The sequence below is a fragment of the Monodon monoceros genome, unplaced genomic scaffold, assembly GCF_005190385.1.
Source record: "Monodon monoceros isolate NGI ecotype Baffin Bay Population unplaced genomic scaffold, NGI_Narwhal_1 Super_Scaffold_21, whole genome shotgun sequence".
Lineage (NCBI taxonomy): Eukaryota > Metazoa > Chordata > Mammalia > Artiodactyla > Monodontidae > Monodon > Monodon monoceros.
Genome location: NW_021703778.1, coordinates 172,501,399 through 172,514,937, shown reverse-complemented (window position 1 = coordinate 172,514,937; position 13,539 = coordinate 172,501,399). Strand labels below are relative to the sequence as shown.

Sequence of the window (13,539 nt, the reverse complement as noted above, 5' to 3'; positions counted from 1 at the left end):
GGGGGGGGGGGATGCATTCCTACCCTCACTATACACTAAAATAAATTCCATATTGCATAAAGAATTAAAGGTTAAAAAACCCACGAGAAACTAGAATAAAATTTAGGCAAAGACCTATAAGCATACAGGTGAAGGTAAAGAGCGTTCTATGAATAAAATGGCAGAGAACTAAAAGAAAAGACTAGTAAGAGTTTATTTAAAGTAAGAGGGCTTCCCTGGTGGCACAGTGGTTGGGAATCCGCCTGCCAGTGCAAGGGACACGGGTTCAAGCCCTGATCCAGGAAGATCCCACATGCTGTGGAGCAACTAAGCCCATGCGCCACAACTACTGAGCCTGAGCTCTAGAGCCCGCGAGTCACAACTACTGAGCCTGTGTGCCACAACTACTGAAGCCCAAGTGCCTAGAGCCTGTGCTCCGCAATGAGAAGCCACTGCAAATAGAGAAAGCCCACGCGCTGCAACGAAGACCCAACGCAGCCAAAAATAAATAAATAAATATAAATTTACTTTTTTTTAAAAAAGATATGTTTAAAATAAGAAACTGCTAGGGAGTTCCCTGGTGACCTAGTGGTTAGGATTCTGGGCTTTCACTCTCGTGGCCCGGGTTCAATCCCTGGTTGGGGAACTGAGATCCCACAAGCCCCAGGAGGCTGCCAAAAAAAAAACCTCCTACGAAAGTTCGATCTAGAAACTACCTTTCTGAGGAAACACTATTTTGCAGCCCATCACAGTAGAGAGCTGAGAGGGTTAAGGCAGAGGTCGCGCTGATTTCTAATGTCTGTCAGCCCTCGGCCTCCCGCCACCCCTGCTGCTGAGTGCGCCTCCAGGCGGCTCCACTGAGGCATCAGCCAGCACAGCCCTGGCAGGCGCACAACAAACAGACACGCTAGCTACTCTGCTGCTCAAACTGTTCCAGCTCTGGCCATGGGAGCTCTTTCCGTTTCTTTTGTGCCCCACTGACATGCCCATCCTTTTATTTTTCGAGCACTTTCTGGCACTACAAGACATTCCACGCCCATCTTGTATTCCCCCTAGCCCAGCCCTAGAATCAGCCATTAGTCCAAAACTGGGCTCAGGGGTCTCCCTCCCAAAACCCATAAACCGGGCTTCCGCAGTGGTTGAGAGTCTGCCTGCCAGTGCAGGGGACACAGGTTTGAGCCCTGGTCCGGGAAGATCCCACATGCCGTGGAGCAACTAAGCCCGTGTGCCACAACTACTAAGCTTGCACCCCACAACTACTGAGCCCACGAACTGCAGCTACTAAAGCCCGCACGCTCTAGGGCCCGTGTGACGCAACTACTGAGCCCACGCGCCTAGAGCCTGTGCTCCGCAACAAGAGAAGCCACTGCAACGAGAAGCCCGCACACCACAACAAAGAGTAACCCCCGCTCGCCACAGCTAGGGAAAGCCCATGCATAGCAACGAAGACCCAACGCAGCCAACAATTAAAAAAATAAATTAAAAAAAGAAATGTGGGGAATAAAAGTAGCAGATCTGTATGCAGAGTGAATAACAGCCAAGACAGAAATGTGAGTTATTCTGACAGTTCTTGAGTGCGAAATGAAGTTCCTATAAACACAGCAGAGAGTGGCACAGAAAAATAAGATGGAGGGAAGAACATGGAGGTCTTTACCTAGCAAAGATTGGTAGCAGAAAATCACATTTGAGATGTTTTTCCAAGAGATATCTGAGCTGATCCAGTGGGAAACTCTGGCAGCCAGCCAGACCCATCTCTGCACACAAGCCCTGATGAGCACCAGACACGGGGAAGGTGCTGACGCAGAGGGCAGCAGTGAGGAGACGCAGGTGGAGAGTCTCTAATGGGTCTGTAGAAAACAACCCAAGTTGTATTCAGGGAAATATTCAGTGCCATGATCTGAATGTCTGTATTCCCCCAAATTCATATGTTGAAACCTAGCCCCTAAGGTGATGGTATCTGGAGGTAGGGCTTCTGGGAAGGCCATGAGAGTGGAGCCCTCATGAATGGGATTAGTGCTCTTATAAAAAAGACCCCAGAGACCTCCCTCACCCCTTCCCCCAGTGAGGACACAGGGAGACACCATCTATGAAACAAAAGCAGGCTCTCACCAGACACTGAATCTCCTGTCACCATGACCTTGGACTTCCCAGCCTTCAGAACTATGAGAAATAAATTTCTGTTGTTTATAAGCCACCCAGTTTATGGTATTTTGTTATAGCAGCCTGAATGGAGTAAGACATTCAGTATCCTGGAACCCAAGATTACAGTGTGTTGTGGGTAAAACGACACAAGTGTCAAAACTTAAAAAATTAAATGAATGAGCCATCAATTCCACTCCTGGGTATATACCCAAGAAAACTGAAAACATGTTTATGTAAAAACTTACACATGAATGGTCCAAAAAACAAAATGCTGGACAAATGTAAAACTTGTACACAAATATTTTGGCATTAATCATAATACTAAAAATGTGGGACTAACCCAAATGTCCATCAACTAATGAATGGATAAACAAAATGGGGTATATCTAGACAGTGGAATACTATTTGGCAATAAAAAGGAATGAGATACTGATACATGCTACAACATAGCTAACGGTGTGCTAACTGAAGGAAGCCAGACACAAAAGGCCATATGTTGCATAATTCCATTTATATGAAGTGTCCATGGAGACAGAAGGTAGATTAGTAGTTGCCAAAGGTACAGGAGTATGGGGAGTAACAGCTAACGGGTACAGGATTTCTTTTTGGGGTGATGAAAATGTTCTAGAATCAGATGGTTGCAAAACCCTGTGAATTTTTTCATACATGAATCATATCTCAGTAAAATACAACCAGAATTTTTTTTAATTAAATGATACAGATCAAAGAAAAACACAAAACCCCACTTTGGGACCTAATCTATTTTAGCTTTGTCAAGGAGTCACAGAAAGCTTCATTTCTCAACCTTTTTATCCTATGCTCCCCTTTTGATAAACAAAAATCTCAAGCCCTTCTCAAGGTATTTAAAAACGTCTAAATACACAATACGTTACCTATTGCAACTAAAAAGGTAATCAATGGTAATATTAGAAGTAAAAATATACTTTTTGGTTCTGAAATTTCAGAACAAAAATTATACAGTGTAGAGTCAAAGGGAAATACAATCGAGAATTTCCAGGGGATGGTTCATTTTTGTTTTGGTGGGGGCAGGAGAGGGTAAGCAGGGAGGTGTGTCACTCCCCCAGTTTATATAACAAAGTTAAGGTTCATATTTGAGCAAAATCCAAAAAGGTCTCCTGCAGGGTCTCAATCTTGTTCAAACCATGACATTTTGGATAAAAATGCAAATGTCCCACCCCTTCGTGGTTTGTATTACAATAGTGAGTTTGTTTTCTAAATATAATACCATATTATAATAATAAATATATTTTATCCAGCTCTACATGGCCTGCCCTTACCCACTGAGAATCACTATAATCTACTCGAGGGAGGATGTGCTGTATCAGGTACCTCCTGACCAGAAATTTCATCTCTGGGCTATGAACTGACAGAGACAACTGAGAGATACAACTCCAGAGCCTGCCAATGGAAACTACTGACTGCATCATTTTCTGCTAGAACCATGGTATCTCCTCTCATCTAATCTAACTTTATCTAATCCTTTTATTTCCTCTTCTAAACCTGGGTCACAAGAATGAACTTGAATGAACAAAAATCCTGCTGGCCTAAAAATCAGAAAAATCTATAAAGTGAAATGTTTTAAAATTAAAGACTCCATAATTACAGTATCTATTCTGAATCTGTTTCCATCCTAAAACTATAAACCACTGGATAAAACAAAAGCTTGTACTTGCCTCTTGGGTGAGTCTACTGTAGATGCCCTTGCAGAATTAGAAATAAAGGCAGTCAGAACTCCAGGTACTTTTCCCCACAGCCCTGCTCAGGAAGTTGAGGCTGAGTGTGGTTCTGTTTTGCACTGGGCCACCTCTGCGTACAGAGATCCTCTAACTCTATGATAACCTAACCACACCACCTGTGGAAAGAACTTTACAAGAAGGCCAGGTCCCCCACCAGCTGGTGAAGTGCCTACCTCTCCCCAAGCAGCGCTCCAGGCCAGGGCCAGGAGTGCACTGAGGTCTTTTAATCTGCTGTGGGACCACAGGTCCATCTCTCCGCATACAAATTTTAAGTATGAGAAGCTACAGGGAAGGGTACTACATGAAAATATGGGAGAACATGCGTTTTCCTGAAACAAGGATGAGTGAGCCCAAATGATGCAGATGTCTCTATTACAAGTCCTTGGTTGAGCAAGCAAAAAGGAAAAACAGCTTCACCAGACGTGACTAAGAGAATACATAAGAGGGTGGTTATGGGTGACTGGGGCAAAAGAATATAGAGTATTCATTCTGTGGTTTAAAAAGAACCATTTTTATTTCAAAATGAAAAATGTCAGCAGATTAACATAATACCATAGGACGAAGTTCACGTATTTAAATGCTAATAACACATACATGAAATAATTTTCTTTCCTAAAGAAAGGAAATTAAAAAAATTTTTAGGGGCTTCCCTGGTGGCGCAGTGGTTTGGGAGTCCGCCTGCCGATGCAGGGGACATGGGTTCGTGCCCCGGTCCGGGAGGATTCCACATGCCGCGCAGCGGCTGGGCCCGTGAGCCATGGCCGCTGAGCCTGCGCGTCCGGAGCCTGTGCTCCGCAACGGGAGAGGCCACAAGAGTGAGAGGCCCGCGTACCGCAAAAAAAAAAAAAAAAAAGACACAGCCAAAAAAGTTAAGCCCCAGATTGGGAAAAAGTATTTCTAACATATGGCAAAATACGTGTACCCAAATACATAAAGAACTCCTACAATCAATAACAAAAAGACAACCCAATTTTTTTAATGGGCAAAAGACTTTAACAGACACTTCACAACAGCAGGTATACAAAAGACCAATAAGTACGTGAATAAGTGCTCATCATCATTAGTCATCAGGGAAATGCTCACTAAACCCATCACAAGATGCTACGGCCCTGCAGTCGCTAAGATGAAGCAGACAACACCAAAAGCTGGAGAAGACACGGAGCAACTGGAACACACACACTGCTAGCGGGAGTGTAAAATGCACAACCACTTGAGAAAACTGGCAGTGTCTTTACAAGTTAATCCTACATCTAACCTATGAACAATTCCACTCCTAGGTATTTATGCAAAAGAAATGAAAATGCGGGACTTCCCTGGAGGTCCAGTATTTATGATCCCATGCTTGCACTGCAGGGGGGGAAAGGGGGCACAGGTTCTATTCCTGGTTGGGGAACTAAGATCCTGCATGCCTCGGGATGAGGCCAAAAAAAGAAGATGTATGTCCACACAGTCCTGTACAAGAATGAGTGCTCCCCACCCCAGATGCGCAACAAAAGGAGAATGGCTAGACTGTGGTAGATCCATACAAAAGAACAATACTCAGGAAGAGAAAGAAGGAAATCACTGACCCACGCTATTGTATGTGTTGAATTTTTTTTAATTTATTTATTTATTATTTTTTGGCTGCACTGGGTGTTCACTGCTGAGCGCAGGCTTTCTCTAATTGAGGCGAGCGGGGGCTACTCTTCGTTGCGGTGCGCGGGCTTCTCATTGCGGTGGCTTCTCCTGTTGTGGAACACGGGCTCTCGGCATGCAGGCTTCAGTAGTTGTGGCATGCGGGCTCAGTAGTTGTGGCTCACGGGCTCTAGAGCACAGGCTCAGTAGTTGTGGCGCACGGGCTTAACTGCTCTGCAGGCATGTGGGATCTTCCCAGACCAGGGATCGAACCCGTGCCACCTGCATTGGCAGGCAGATTCTTAACCACCACGCCACCAGGGAAGTCCCGCATGTGCTGAATTTTAAATGGTTACGCTGAGTTACAGAAGATGGATGCGAAAATACATATATTGTTTAATCTCATTTGCATGAAATTCTAGAATAGACGGAACTAACCTATGGTTATGGAAGTCAGTATTGCTGGTAGGGGAGTGCAGGCCACCTCTAGGAGCTACGGGAGGCAGCCCTCAGCTGACAGCCAGCCAGCAAGAAAACCAGGACATCAGTCCTACAACCCAAAGAACTGAATTCTGCCACAACCGCAAGAGCTTGCAAGAGCATCCTGAGCTCTGGAAGAGAACAACAGCCCAACACACAACTGTAGCCACGTGAGCCCTGAGCAGAGGATCCAGCCAAGCCATGCCTGGACCCCTCACCCACGGAAACTATGAGATAACAAACATTACTGTTCTAAACCACTAAATTTGCAGTAATTTGTTATATGGTAAATAGAAAACTAACATAAATGTCACACAAAAAAAGCTTTAGAACTTAATGATGTTTTAGTTAAAAAAAAGTAGAAATTATGGATGAATCTTGAGGACATTATGCTAAGTAAAATTAGCCAGTCACAAAAAGACAAATACTGCATGACTCCAGTTATATGAGGTATCTAAAGTAGTTAAATCTATAGAAACAGGAAGTAGAATGGTGGTTGCCAGGGGCTAAGGGGATGGGGGGAAACAGGGAGTTATTTAATGGATACAGAGTTTTAGTTTTGGAAGATGAAAAAGTTCCAGAGATCTACTGTACAACAATGTAAATATATTTAAGACTACCAAAATACACTCTTAAAAATGGTTAAGATGGTAAATTTGGGGGTTTTTAAAACCACAATCTTAAAAGAATAGAAATTAACATTTTCCCCATTTGGTCAATAATACAAATAATTTTTAGACAGAATAAGTGAATTTAAGAGAAAACACACCACCATATTCACCATAAGAATGAAGATTCAGTCAGCTTTTACTGACCACGGAGCCTGTGCCAGCTTCTCTGAAGGACACAAGTACTACAACACCAACATGGTGACCCGAAACACTGTACTTTAGACAGCAACCCCAAGGAGCGACCACGACCACCTGCATCACCTGGGCTTTTGAAACCGAAGAAACGGGGCAGGGGCATCCCAGGTGGAGGCACCTGGAAGACTGAGCTTAGCATTACTGTGATTCATGATAGCAAGGTGGTTCAAAGCTTGAAGTGTACAAGCAAAAAGCCTTGAACTAGAAGGCTTTAAACCAGCTGTATACCTCTGGTTTACATAATTTGCCCTCTCTAATCCTCAATTTCCTCAACAGCAGGATAGAGGCGATTGCCGTACCAATTTTACCTGATATAGTGCTAAATTCACTACTATCAGTTTTATTGTAGAAGTTTAATAACTTCAAAGAGGCTGGAGCATAAATTTCCACATTATGCCATCGAAGTCAGGGAACAATCTAAGGTTTGAGTTGAGTTGGGCATTTTCCTGGCGGTCCAGTGGTTAAGACTTCGCCTTCCAATGCAGGGGGTGCGTGTTCGATCCCCGGTCAGGGAGCTAAGATCCCACATGCCTCATGGCCAAAAACCCAAAACATAAAAAACAGAAGCAATATTGTAACAAGCTCAGTAAGACTTTAAAAATGGCCCACATCAAAAACAAAAAACAAAAAATCTTTAAAAAGAAGAAAAAAAAGTTGAGGTGACTGGGATATTTTAGAACCAAGGAAATAATTTCTACTTTACACATGCACTTAGCTTAAATTGTTTGTTCTAGTGATATTCACTTATATCTGCTTTATTATCAACGACATACCAAGCATATTTAAAAGCATAGATTGAGACTGCTTTCATCTGCCTCCAAAAATTAGTTAAAAATAAAAACATAATTCATTTTTGATCTAAGAGTATGTTAACCAGCAGGCTACAGGGCAGAATGACACAAGGATACCTTGGGAGAAAAAAAAAGCAAGTCATCTCTGAATTAGCCCTCCAGTCTTGGAAAGCAATATTCTCAGAAAAAGTTTAAAAGGTCACAAATAGCCCTCCAAAACCAAACCCAATAGACTTTTCTGTCCAAATCTTTCCTTACCTCTTAGCCAATTTGATACTGCCCTCCTCCTCTTCCCTGTGTCCCAGGGCTTTCCTACCCTTAGGGCCACTCTGCAATCTCTACCAAGTGTCAGAAGCTCTCACATCTTTATCTCCAGCCTAAATCTTGTCTTGAGCTCCAGGCCTGAATCTCCAACAGACCACTAATCCACTTGGCCGCCCCACGACGTGGATTTAACCTACCCAAACCCAAACTCACCATCTCCTCCTCCCATTTTCCCCATCGTGGTGGGTGTCACCTGCCAGTGAGTCACCCAAGTTAGAGACAGGGAAGTGACTCTAGATGTATTCCTTCACATTATGTGCCAAGCACTGACATTGAACACACCAGATAAAAATCCCCACCCTGCCCTTGTGGAGGCTGAATGTAAGTGGAGGCGACAGATAAACTATGTAAGAAAATAATTAAGTAGGGAATTCCCCGGCAGTCCAGTGGTTAGGACCCCGAGCTCTCACTGCCGAGGGCCTGGGTTCAATCCCTGGTCGGGGAACTAAAATCCCACAATCCTCGAAATGTGGCCCCCCCCCAAAAAAGAAAATATAATATTGTACAGAGTGAGAAGTAGTAAGGAGTGTGTGGAGAAGTGAGGACACACTGATATCCTGAAGAGCAGACTCGGAATGCGACTGGGCGGACTTGAATGAGGGCAAGAGTAGGAAGACAAGGGGAAAAGATGGGGTGGGGTGCTTACAGGACACTGGCAAGAACTTCAGCAGAGGAGTGACATGATCCCACCTAGGTTTTAGCAGTTGGCTTGGGTTTGAAAACTGCCTATAGTCTCCTTCTGCCTACAGCCCCACCCTTCCCCCACTCCACTCAGGTCCCGAGTCAGGACCACCCTCCCTAGACACACTGTACATCGCCTTTCCTGATCTCATCCTTCCATTCTCACCCATTCCCAATCTGCAGCGCCACCACTCCCAGTCCCACCCCACTTTTCTTCAAGTCTCCCAGCCAGAATCACCTGCTCAGAGCACTCGGCACAGCATTCAATCTCATCTGTGGTACCAGACTGTGAGCTCCTCCAGGACAGCGACCGTCCCCGTATCCCCGACTACTCAGCACAGCACCTGCCATTCAGCTGGTTCTCAATAAACATTTAAGACCTTGCTTTCACATCTTAATAGGCTAACCATTTTTATCCTATACCACGAAATGGACACTTAAAACTTCGCTGTACTTTTTGATCAGTACTTTTGTACTGATCACTTCTTTGTTAATAAAGTTCTGGTTCATTATCATATTTCACTTAGGTTTCCAGGTTATACGAATCCTACACTTTATTTAACTTTTGACTTTTCCACTTCTAATTTTCTTTTTGTACAATTATATTTTGCAATAGTTTATAGCCCTACATGGAAAGCTACACATTGACTTACCTATCTTTCAACATTATGAAACATGCTTAAGGTATAACTTTTTAAAAGAATATATAATTTAAGTAACTGCAGCTGAGTTTTTACTTACTATGCAATATTTAGGATACTATGTGCCTCTCCCCGGTGGCATTTCCTCCCTCCTCCTTGCTGTGATTCCCATGCATGTCTTTCTTCCTTTATTATGTACTGTCTACAGTACTGTTAGAAGACACTGCCAAGCTAGGTGAACCTGCAAGGCTGCCGTGAGGTTACCACCCTAGGTCCTCCACGCCCCTCAGGGACAACAGGGCTGCCAGGCTCCACTGCAACATGAGGCTGCATTCTTAGATGACTTGGAGAAACTGGCTCTTAAGATGAGGGTCCTCCCCCATGACATATAATCCCACACAATCTGAAATTTTTAGTGTTTAATATCACTGTACTCTTAGAGGTACTTAGGAAACAGAACAATGAATCAAATTTCCCACCTTAACTAAGGCTTGTTGCCAGTCCATAAAAGAGGATCATCCTAAATAAGAATATGAGATTTAAGGAGGTTGTTCCAATTTCTAATGGAACTATTCACTGAACTATTACAATGTATTCTGAGCTAATGATTCTGATCAGTGGCTTAGTCATGCTCTACAAAAACAGCCTTTGCGTTTAACAAATGCAAAGGCTCAAAGAACCAGCTGCCCCTTCACACAGCAGTTTAAATGGTGTATCACAAATTTTCTGCTCTCACACTTCTAAAGAACATCATTTTTCCAAGTTCTCCTTAACAAACGCTTAATATGTAAACTCTGAATGTGCTGTTTAACAAAACAGTAAAAAGCAGCAACAGTACAAAATCTCTAACACCGAATTGCCTGGATCTACAAACCTTAAGTTATAAAACCATCCAATTCACCAGGCATTCGCTTTTTTAATATTTTATTTTAAATTTTTAAGGAAAGAGGTACATCAAATTTGACAACCGAGTAGATATTCCAGGACCGGAATACTGCAAGTTTAGTGGGAGCAACTCCAGCCTAGGCGAACACTGGGGATGAGGCGTTTCGGGTCTGGCCGCTAGAAGAAAGAGGCCGCGGGGCAGGCGGGGTCCAGCCGGACTCTCGGGAAGGAGCCCGCACGCTTCCGACCCGCCGACAGACCGCGAGCATGACAGGCGCGCCCGCCCTGGGCGGTGCCGCGGGAGAGGGCGGGGGACGGAAGGAAGGGGAAGGACTCGGACAAAGCGAGCCGGGCCGGCCGCCCCCTCCCCGGGCGCCGCGTCCAGCCTCCCGTCCCCAGCCGCGCGGCTCCCGGGGCCACAGCTGTTCCCAGGGCGGCCGCCCCCGCCCGCAGCGGGGCCGAGCCTGCGACGCGGGGCCGGGCGGGGGGCCGGGAGGGGCCGGAGCCAGATGGGCACGCAGAGGGGACCCGAACCTGAAGGGGCCGTGACGGGGATGGGCCGGGGTCCTGGGCGGCGGCCGGGGCCGGTGGAGAAAGGGGACGGACCTGCTGGAGGCTCGAGGGCCGGAGAGGGGCCGGGAGGGGCCGGGGGCGGGAAGGGACACGGGTGCGGCCGGAGGACCCGGGCCCGCCGCCGACTCACCGTGTTGCTCCCGCGGGGCCGCGCGCTCGCGCTGTCAGCACCGGGAGGCCGCGGGCGCGTGCGCCGAGCGGGACCGCCGGGGCTGTCGCCTCGCCGCGTCAGGTGCGGCTCCGCGGTCACAAGCGAGGGGCGCCGGCGCGGCCGCCCCGCAGCATCCTCGGCCGCCCACGCGCGCTGTGTCCCACGGCGCCTCCTCGCAGCCGCCGCCCAGCCAGCTCCGGCTCCGCTGCTCCCGCCGCCGAAAATGGCGTCTCCGCGTCCCTCCCCCGGCTCGGCGTTCCCGCCCCACAATGCCGCGCGCCACCGTGACGTCACCCTGCCCCGCCGCCTATGGGCGGGTCAGCTCGGGAACCAGGGACCCGGCGGAGCGGGGCTCCTGGAGCCAGACGCGGTCCCGGGCTGGCTGTCGCGGGCCACACTGGGGGCGGGGAGGGGGTACTATCCCCCTCCGTGGGCGGCCTCGCGCGGGCAGGGCCAGAAGGTGGCCTGAGGAGGGCACTGGCCCAGCGCTGCCGGTCAGCACCGCGTCCGGGCCCTTCCCTCCCGGGCGCGGCCGTCTCCTGCTCTCATGTATCAGGAATAATATTTATTCACATAATATTTATGTGCTCGTTTAAATCTTTCCAGAACCCACTAGGGGGGCTTTCAGCAGCCCCTCCAAAGTAAAGGGTCCTGAGGCGCTAGCCTAAGCCAGGAGGCCTTTCTCCAGGACAATCTGGAGTCTTCGGTCGAGACCCTGACCCCCCAGTCCCCACGCTTTGCCTATCTCGTTCCCTCGCCCCTGGGCCATCGGATCTTCAAGGATCTGAGTCCACGGGCTCTTTCCAAGCCCTCCCCTCAGCCACAAAGGCCTCGCAGTAACAGCACCTCAGGCTCATAAGCGGGGTGGGATGCTTAACCCCTACTGCCTGGCAAGAGCAGAGGTGCTGTCGCCCCCCCACCCACGGGCAGCCATCACCAGGGCACACCCCTGGGCGCAGTGCCACGACCTCCAGCCCAACCCAAAGGGCAGTACTTCCAGGTCAGAGACTGCTTCTGGGCCCCATCCTGCTGCATCGGGGCTCTGCAGGCCTGACTCAGCAGCCAACTGCGAGGATGCCTGCTGATTCAGTAGGCAAGACTCGGCTTGCTTTGCCTGCCACCAGCTTGGGAGACCCCCCCCCCCCAGGTGTCTGCGGATGCCCCAAGTGGCATTACTAACCAGGAGGGGTTCCTGTGCCAGTCCCCCCCACACTTGCTTTTAAACTGCTGTGTTTTTCAGATGCTACCACCCCAGCACCAGCAGCCGTTTTAACCCTGCGATGACCCACTCACCTGGGAAATAAATGCTCCTAGATTTTCAGAGGGTGGTCCAGTACTTTGCTTTCATTTGTAAATGCAAAGTTGAGCTAAAAGTGGGAAAGATCCTTGGTGACACAGCAATTACTGGGCAGAGAGAGAGAGAGAGAGAGAGGCAGTTAATCAGAGTCAAACAACCCCTCCACATTCCCTTAGTGATTGGGCCGCACTGCAGCTTGGATGTCACCTGCTCCCCAGCAACCACCCTGGGGCTGGGCATGGCAGGCAGCTGTAACTGAAGTGCTCTGGAGAGGGGAGGAGTGGGCTGAGCTCTGGGCTCAGTGACCGTTCCTTCCACTCACTCATCACACCAGCAAGTAAGGAACCTGAGATGCTTATGCCCTCTTCCGATGGGTGGCCAAGATTCTACCCCTTTGCTATTGCTTTAGTCCATCCCCTCTGCTGCCGCTCTGTTCAGGCTCTATTATCTTGGTCTTTTATTCTCTCAACAAATATCTGTTGAACTGCCGTGGTCACCACGATAAAAGCCAAGATGCACCGGTAAACAGAATAGATAAGATGCCTGCTCTTTCTGGTGCAGTGCTCGGCAGAGAATTGAAGTAAGACGATGCGGCAGGCAGTGGCAAGGTGGTGGGGTGAGCTGAGACCTAAATAATAGGAAGCAGCCAACTGCAAAGCCGGCGGGGATGGCGGGGCGGGGGGGGGGGGGACACTCCAGGCAAAAGTCCTCAGGCGGCAATGAATCTGAAGGGATGAGGGAAACAGAGAAAAGGCCAATCATCCACCACAATCAGGGACCCTCCTGGAAGCACTATCATTCTCAGGGCGGCGGGATGGAGCGCCTGTCCTCACCCAGGGTCTCACGCTGAGACTAACAAGCGTCCGTCCTCCCTGAGAACCCCTGAGCAGCCTCAGTCTCTTTCAGTCCTCTGAATCTCATTGGAACTCCCAAGAGGAGCACTGCTCTCTCGTTTTACAGATGTTGCAGCTGAGGTCCTGCTAGTTCCGAGCTTTGCTTGCTGCTTCCCGAAGAGGGGTTAACTTGGCTTTAGGAATCAAATGGAAGCCCCTGGGCCCCTGGCACTGGCGGGGCCAGGAGTTGATGCCTTTGTGGTGGGGAACCCTCATCAGGGCTACTCAGGGGCCGCAAATTCATTCGTTATCTGTCCTAGAGGCAGCAAACCTAGAGGCAGCAAACACGCTTGCACATCCCTGTAGCCAACAGCCTGCTGGGCCAGCCAGGGTCCTGGAGGGGTGGGGCTGTGCCTGGGGGGCAGCAGGGATCTTTGGCCAGAGCTGGGCCCTGCACCCGACCCCTTAGGGCAGGACTAGGGGTTCCTCCCACAGATACGAGAGACGTGAGCAGCCTCCCTCCTC

At 48.4% G+C, this 13,539-nt stretch overlaps 1 protein-coding gene across 14 annotated transcripts in view; it reads right to left on the bottom strand.

Annotated features, from left to right (window-relative positions):
* The window catches only part of KLC1 (kinesin light chain 1), a 58,560-nt gene extending 47,448 nt beyond the window's left edge, over positions 1 to 11,112 (bottom strand). For all 14 annotated transcript variants that reach the window (XR_003795966.1, XR_003795967.1, XR_003795969.1 and 11 more), the window contains exon 1: positions 10,864 to 11,112. The gene's annotated coding sequence lies outside the window, so the exon portion shown is untranslated. The remainder of the gene's footprint in view (positions 1 to 10,863) is intronic.
* Between the last annotated feature and the right edge of the window lie 2,427 nt (positions 11,113 to 13,539).